Source organism: Idiotropiscis lumnitzeri, unplaced genomic scaffold (assembly GCF_059441095.1).
Source record: "Idiotropiscis lumnitzeri isolate Australia: NSW breed Sydney's pygmy pipehorse unplaced genomic scaffold, RoL_Ilum_1.0 HiC_scaffold_76, whole genome shotgun sequence".
Classification (NCBI taxonomy): Eukaryota; Metazoa; Chordata; class Actinopteri; order Syngnathiformes; family Syngnathidae; genus Idiotropiscis; species Idiotropiscis lumnitzeri.
The window spans coordinates 525648-534147 of NW_028283614.1; positions in this window are offsets into that span (position 1 = coordinate 525648).

An 8500-nucleotide genomic window follows, 5' to 3' on the forward strand; every position below is an offset into this window, starting at 1 on the left:
TCAGGATGTCTTTTTACACTATATAAAGGTGGAAATTTACATTGGAAACGTTTGGTTTAGCTGTTATAAAAGTTTGGTTTTTTAGTGCTGAAAATGCATTTTCAGCTCGCACTGTACACATTTGCTATGTGAGGCATTATCTCATAAGGGAAATACTGGACAATCAAATTAATGACTTCCCAGGCTTCAGGATGCCTTTTTACACTCTATAAATGTGGAAATTTACATTGGAAACGTTTGGTTTAGCTGTTAATGAAGTTTCGTTTTTTTAGTGCTGAAAATTCATTGTCTGCTGGCGCTGTACACTTTTTCTAAGTGTTGCAATATCTCATGAAGGAAATACTGGACAATCAAATTAATGACTTTCCAGGCTTCAGGATGCCTTTCTACACTATATAAAGGTGGAAATTTACATTGGAAACGTTTGGTTTAGCTGTTATAAAAGTTTGGTTTTTTAGTGCTGTAAATGCATTTTCAGCTCGCGCTGTACACATTTGCTATGAGAGGCATTATCTCATAAGGGAAATATTGGACAATCAAATTAATGACTGCCCAGGCTTCAGGATGTCTTTTTACACTATATAAGGGTGGAAATTTACATTGGAAACGTTTAGTTTAGCTGTTAATGAAGTTTCGTTTTTTTAGTGCTGAAAATTCATTGTCTGCTGGCGCTGTACACTTTTTCTAAGTGTTGCAATATCTCATGAAGGAAATACTGGACAATCAAATTAATGACTTTCCAGGCTTCAGGATGCCTTTCTACACTATATAAAGGTGGAAATTTACATTGGAAACGTTTGGTTTAGCTGTTAATGAAGTTTCGTTTTTTTTAGTGCTGAAAATTCATTGTCTGCTGGCGCTGTACACTTTTTCTAAGTGTTGCAATATCTCATGAAGGAAATACTGGACAATCAAATTAATGACTTTCCAGGCTTCAGGATGCCTTTCTACACTATATAAAGGTGGAAATTTACATTGGAAACGTTTGGTTTAGCTGTTATAAAAGTTTGGTTTTTTAGTGCTGTAAATGCATTTTCAGCTCGCGCTGTACACATTTGCTATGAGAGGCATTATCTCATAAGGGAAATATTGGACAATCAAATTAATGACTGCCCAGGCTTCAGGATGTCTTTTTACACTATATAAAGGTGGAAATTTACATTGGAAACGTTTGGTTTAGCTGTTATAAAAGTTTGTTTTTTTAGTGCTGTAAATGCATTTTCAGCTCGCGCTGTACACATTTGCTATGAGAGGCATTATCTCATAAGGGAAACATTGGACAATCAAATTAATGGCTGCCCAGGCTTCAGGATGTCTTTTTACACTATATAAAGGTGGAAATTTACATTGGAAACGTTTAGTTTAGCTGTTAATGAAGTTTCGTTTTTTTAGTGCTGAAAATTCATTGTCTGCTGGCGCTGTACACTTTTTCTAAGTGTTGCAATATCTCATGAAGGAAATACTGGACAATCAAATTAATGACTTTCCAGGCTTCAGATGCCTTTCTACACTATATAAAGGTGGAAATTTACATTGGAAACGTTTGGTTTAGCTGTTATAAATAGTTTGTTTTTTTAGTGCTGTAAATGCATTTTCAGCTCGCACTGTACACATTTGCTATGTGAGGCATTATCTCATAAGGGAAATACTGGACAATCAAATTAATGACTTCCCAGGCTTCAGGATGCCTTTTTACACTCTATAAATGTGGAAATTTACATTGGAAACGTTTGGTTTAGCTGTTAATGAAGTTTCGTTTTTTTAGTGCTGAAAATTCATTGTCTGCTGGCGCTGTACACTTTTTCTAAGTGTTGCAATATCTCATGAAGGAAATACTGGACAATCAAATTAATGACTTTCCAGGCTTCAGGATGCCTTTCTACACTATATACAGGTGGAAATTTACATTTGAAACGTTTGGTTTAGCTGTTATAAAAGTTTGGTTTTTTAGTGTTGTAAATGCATTTTCAGCTCGCGCTGTACACATTTGCTATGAGAGGCATTATCTCATAAGGGAAATATTGGACAATCAAATTAATGACTGCCCAGTTCAGGATGTCTTTTTACACTATATAAAGGTGGAAATATACATTGGAAACGTTTAGTTTAGCTGTTAATGAAGTTTCGTTTTTTTAGTGCTGAAAATTCATTGTCTGCTGGCGCTGTACACTTTTTCTAAGTGTTGCAATATCTCATGAAGGAAATACTGGACAATCAAATTAATGACTTTCCAGGCTTCAGGATGCCTTTCTACACTATATAAAGGTGGAAATTTACATTTGAAACGTTTGGTTTAGCTGTTATAAAAGTTTGTTTTTTTAGTGCTGTAAATGCATTTTCAGCTCGCGCTGTACACATTTGCTATGAGAGGCATTATCTCATAAGGGAAATATTGGACAATCAAATTAATGACTGCCCAGGCTTCAGGATGTCTTTTTACACTATATAAAGGTGGAAATTTACATTGGAAACGTTTGGTTTAGCTGTTATAAAAGTTTGGTTTTTTAGTGCTGTAAATGCATTTTCAGCTCGCGCTGTACACATTTGCTATGTGAGGCATTATCTCATAAGGGAAATACTGGACAATCAAATTAATGACTGCCCAGGCTTCAGGATGTCTTTTTACACTATATAAAGGTGGAAATTTACATTGGAAACGTTTGGTTTAGCTGTTATAAAAGTTTGGTTTTTTAGTGCTGAAAATGCATTTTCAGCTCGCACTGTACACATTTGCTATGTGAGGCATTATCTCATAAGGGAAATACTGGATAATCAAATTAATGACTTTCCAGGCTTCAGGATGCCTTTCTACACTATATAAAGGTGGAAATTTACATTTGAAACGTTTGGTTTAGCTGTTATAAAAGTTTGGTTTTTTAGTGCTGTAAATGCATTTTCAGCTCGCGCTGTACACATTTGCTATGAGAGGCATTATCTCATAAGGGAAATATTGGACAATCAAATTAATGACTGCCCAGGCTTCAGGATGTCTTTTTACACTATATAAAGGTGGAAATTTACATTGGAAACGTTTGGTTTAGCTGTTATAAAAGTTTGGTTTTTTAGTGCTGAAAATGCATTTTCAGCTCGCACTGTACACATTTGCTATGTGAGGCATTATCTCATAAGGGAAATACTGGACAATCAAATTAATGACTTCCCAGGCTTCAGGATGCCTTTTTACACTCTATAAATGTGGAAATTTACATTGGAAACGTTTGGTTTAGCTGTTAATGAAGTTTCGTTTTTTTAGTGCTGAAAATTCATTGTCTGCTGGCGCTGTACACTTTTTCTAAGTGTTGCAATATCTCATGAAGGAAATACTGGACAATCAAATTAATGACTTTCCAGGCTTCAGGATGCCTTTCTACACTATATAAAGGTGGAAATTTACATTGGAAACGTTTGGTTTAGCTGTTATAAAAGTTTGGTTTTTTAGTGCTGTAAATGCATTTTCAGCTCGCGCTGTACACATTTGCTATGAGAGGCATTATCTCATAAGGGAAATATTGGACAATCAAATTAATGACTGCCCAGGCTTCAGGATGTCTTTTTACACTATATAAGGGTGGAAATTTACATTGGAAACGTTTAGTTTAGCTGTTAATGAAGTTTCGTTTTTTTAGTGCTGAAAATTCATTGTCTGCTGGCGCTGTACACTTTTTCTAAGTGTTGCAATATCTCATGAAGGAAATACTGGACAATCAAATTAATGACTTTCCAGGCTTCAGGATGCCTTTCTACACTATATAAAGGTGGAAATTTACATTGGAAACGTTTGGTTTAGCTGTTAATGAAGTTTCGTTTTTTTTAGTGCTGAAAATTCATTGTCTGCTGGCGCTGTACACTTTTTCTAAGTGTTGCAATATCTCATGAAGGAAATACTGGACAATCAAATTAATGACTTTCCAGGCTTCAGGATGCCTTTCTACACTATATAAAGGTGGAAATTTACATTGGAAACGTTTGGTTTAGCTGTTATAAAAGTTTGGTTTTTTAGTGCTGTAAATGCATTTTCAGCTCGCGCTGTACACATTTGCTATGAGAGGCATTATCTCATAAGGGAAATATTGGACAATCAAATTAATGACTGCCCAGGCTTCAGGATGTCTTTTTACACTATATAAAGGTGGAAATTTACATTGGAAACGTTTGGTTTAGCTGTTATAAAAGTTTGTTTTTTTAGTGCTGTAAATGCATTTTCAGCTCGCGCTGTACACATTTGCTATGAGAGGCATTATCTCATAAGGGAAACATTGGACAATCAAATTAATGGCTGCCCAGGCTTCAGGATGTCTTTTTACACTATATAAAGGTGGAAATTTACATTGGAAACGTTTAGTTTAGCTGTTAATGAAGTTTCGTTTTTTTAGTGCTGAAAATTCATTGTCTGCTGGCGCTGTACACTTTTTCTAAGTGTTGCAATATCTCATGAAGGAAATACTGGACAATCAAATTAATGACTTTCCAGGCTTCAGATGCCTTTCTACACTATATAAAGGTGGAAATTTACATTGGAAACGTTTGGTTTAGCTGTTATAAATAGTTTGTTTTTTTAGTGCTGTAAATGCATTTTCAGCTCGCACTGTACACATTTGCTATGTGAGGCATTATCTCATAAGGGAAATACTGGACAATCAAATTAATGACTTCCCAGGCTTCAGGATGCCTTTTTACACTCTATAAATGTGGAAATTTACATTGGAAACGTTTGGTTTAGCTGTTAATGAAGTTTCGTTTTTTTAGTGCTGAAAATTCATTGTCTGCTGGCGCTGTACACTTTTTCTAAGTGTTGCAATATCTCATGAAGGAAATACTGGACAATCAAATTAATGACTTTCCAGGCTTCAGGATGCCTTTCTACACTATATACAGGTGGAAATTTACATTTGAAACGTTTGGTTTAGCTGTTATAAAAGTTTGGTTTTTTAGTGTTGTAAATGCATTTTCAGCTCGCGCTGTACACATTTGCTATGAGAGGCATTATCTCATAAGGGAAATATTGGACAATCAAATTAATGACTGCCCAGTTCAGGATGTCTTTTTACACTATTTAAAGGTGGAAATATACATTGGAAACGTTTGGTTTAGCTGTTATAAATAGTTTGTTTTTTTAGTGCTGTAAATGCATTTTCAGCTCGCACTGTACACATTTGCTATGTGAGGCATTATCTCATAAGGGAAATACTGGACAATCAAATTAATGACTTCCCAGGCTTCAGGATGCCTTTTTACACTCTATAAATGTGGAAATTTACATTGGAAACGTTTGGTTTAGCTGTTAATGAAGTTTCGTTTTTTTAGTGCTGAAAATTCATTGTCTGCTGGCGCTGTACACTTTTTCTAAGTGTTGCAATATCTCATGAAGGAAATACTGGACAATCAAATTAATGACTTTCCAGGCTTCAGGATGCCTTTCTACACTATATAAAGGTGGAAATTTACATTGGAAACGTTTGGTTTAGCTGTTATAAAAGTTTGGTTTTTTAGTGCTGTAAATGCATTTTCAGCTCGCGCTGTACACATTTGCTATGAGAGGCATTATCTCATAAGGGAAATATTGGACAATCAAATTAATGACTGCCCAGGCTTCAGGATGTCTTTTTACACTATATAAGGGTGGAAATTTACATTGGAAACGTTTAGTTTAGCTGTTAATGAAGTTTCGTTTTTTTAGTGCTGAAAATTCATTGTCTGCTGGCGCTGTACACTTTTTCTAAGTGTTGCAATAATTCATGAAGGAAATACTGGACAATCAAATTAATGACTTTCCAGGCTTCAGGATGCCTTTCTACACTATATAAAGGTGGAAATGTACATTGGAAACGTTTGGTTTAGCTGTTATAAAAGTTTGGTTTTTTAGTGCTGTAAATGCATTTTCAGCTCGCGCTGTACACATTTGCTATGAGAGGCATTATCTCATAAGGGAAATATTGGACAATCAAATTAATGACTGCCCAGGCTTCAGGATGTCTTTTTACACTATATAAAGGTGGAAATTTACATTGGAAACGTTTGGTTTAGCTGTTATAAAAGTTTGGTTTTTTTAGTGCTGAAAATGCATTTTCAGCTCGCACTGTCCACATTTGCTATGTGAGGCATTATCTCATAAGGGAAATACTGGACAATCAAATTAATGACTGCCCAGGCTTCAGGATGTCTTTTTACACTATATAAAGGTGGAAATTTACATTGGAAACGTTTGGTTTAGCTGTTAAAAAAGTTTGTTTTTTTAGTGCTGAAAATGCATTTTCAGCTCGCACTGTACACATTTGCTATGTGAGGCATTATCTCATAAGGGAAATACTGGACAATCAAATTAATGACTTCCCAGGCTTCAGGATGCCTTTTTACACTCTACAAATGTGGAAATTTACATTGGAAACGTTTGGTTTAGCTGTTAATGAAGTTTCGTTTTTTTAGTGCTGAAAATTCATTGTCTGCTGGCGCTGTACACTTTTTCTAAGTGTTGCAATATCTCATGAAGGAAATACTGGACAATCAAATTAATGACTTTCCAGGCTTCAGGATGCCTTTCTACACTATATACAGGTGGAAATTTACATTTGAAACGTTTGGTTTAGCTGTTATAAAAGTTTGGTTTTTTAGTGTTGTAAATGCATTTTCAGCTCGCGCTGTACACATTTGCTATGAGAGGCATTATCTCATAAGGGAAATATTGGACAATCAAATTAATGACTGCCCAGTTCAGGATGTCTTTTTACACTATATAAAGGTGGAAATATACATTGGAAACGTTTAGTTTAGCTGTTAATGAAGTTTCGTTTTTTTAGTGCTGAAAATTCATTGTCTGCTGGCGCTGTACACTTTTTCTAAGTGTTGCAATATCTCATGAAGGAAATACTGGACAATCAAATTAATGACTTTCCAGGCTTCAGGATGCCTTTCTACACTATATAAAGGTGGAAATTTACATTTGAAACGTTTGGTTTAGCTGTTATAAAAGTTTGTTTTTTTAGTGCTGTAAATGCATTTTCAGCTCGCGCTGTACACATTTGCTATGAGAGGCATTATCTCATAAGGGAAATATTGGACAATCAAATTAATGACTGCCCAGGCTTCAGGATGTCTTTTTACACTATATAAAGGTGGAAATTTACATTGGAAACGTTTGGTTTAGCTGTTATAAAAGTTTGGTTTTTTAGTGCTGTAAATGCATTTTCAGCTCGCGCTGTACACATTTGCTATGTGAGGCATTATCTCATAAGGGAAATACTGGACAATCAAATTAATGACTGCCCAGGCTTCAGGATGTCTTTTTACACTATATAAAGGTGGAAATTTACATTGGAAACGTTTGGTTTAGCTGTTATAAAAGTTTGGTTTTTTAGTGCTGAAAATGCATTTTCAGCTCGCACTGTACACATTTGCTATGTGAGGCATTATCTCATAAGGGAAATACTGGACAATCAAATTAATGACTTCCCAGGCTTCAGGATGCCTTTTTACACTCTATAAATGTGGAAATTTAGATTGGAAACGTTTGGTTTAGCTGTTAATGAAGTTTCGTTTTTTTAGTGCTGAAAATTCATTGTCTGCTGGCGCTGTACACTTTTTCTAAGTGTTGCAATATCTCATGAAGGAAATACTGGACAATCAAATTAATGACTTTCCTGGCTTCAGAGGATGCCTTTCTACACTATATAAAGGTGGAAATTTACATTGGAAACGTTTGGTTTAGCTGTTATAAAAGTTTGTTTTTTTAGTGCTGTAAATGCATTTTCAGCTCGCGCTGTACACATTTGCTATGAGAGGCATTATCTCATAAGGGAAATATTGGACAATCAAATTAATGACTGCCCAGGCTTCAGGATGTCTTTTTACACTATATAAAGGTGGAAATTTACATTGGAAACGTTTGGTTTAGCTGTTATAAAAGTTTGGTTTTTTAGTGCTGTAAATGCATTTTCAGCTCGCGCTGTACACATTTGCTATGAGAGGCATTATCTCATAAGGGAAATATTGGACAATCAAATTAATGGCTGCCCAGGCTTCATTTTTACACTATATAAAGGTGGAAATTTACATTGGAAACGTTTAGTTTAGCTGTTAATGAAGTTTCGTTTTTTTAGTGCTGAAAATTCATTGTCTGCTGGCGCTGTACACTTTTTCTAAGTGTTGCAATATCTCATGAAGGAAATACTGGACAATCAAATTAATGACTTTCCAGGCTTCAGGATGCCTTTCTACACTATATAAAGGTGGAAATTTACATTGGAAACGTTTAGTTTAGCTGTTATAAAAGTTTGTTTTTTTAGTGCTGTAAATGCATTTTCAGCTCGCGCTGTACACATTTGCTATGAGAGGCATTATCTCATAAGGGAAATATTGGACAATCAAATTAATGACTGCCCAGGCTTAAGGATGTCTTTTTACACTATATAAGGGTGGAAATTTACATTGGAAACGTTTAGTTTAGCTGTTAATGAAGTTTCGTTTTTTTAGTGCTGAAAATTCATTGTCTGCTGGCGCTGTACAC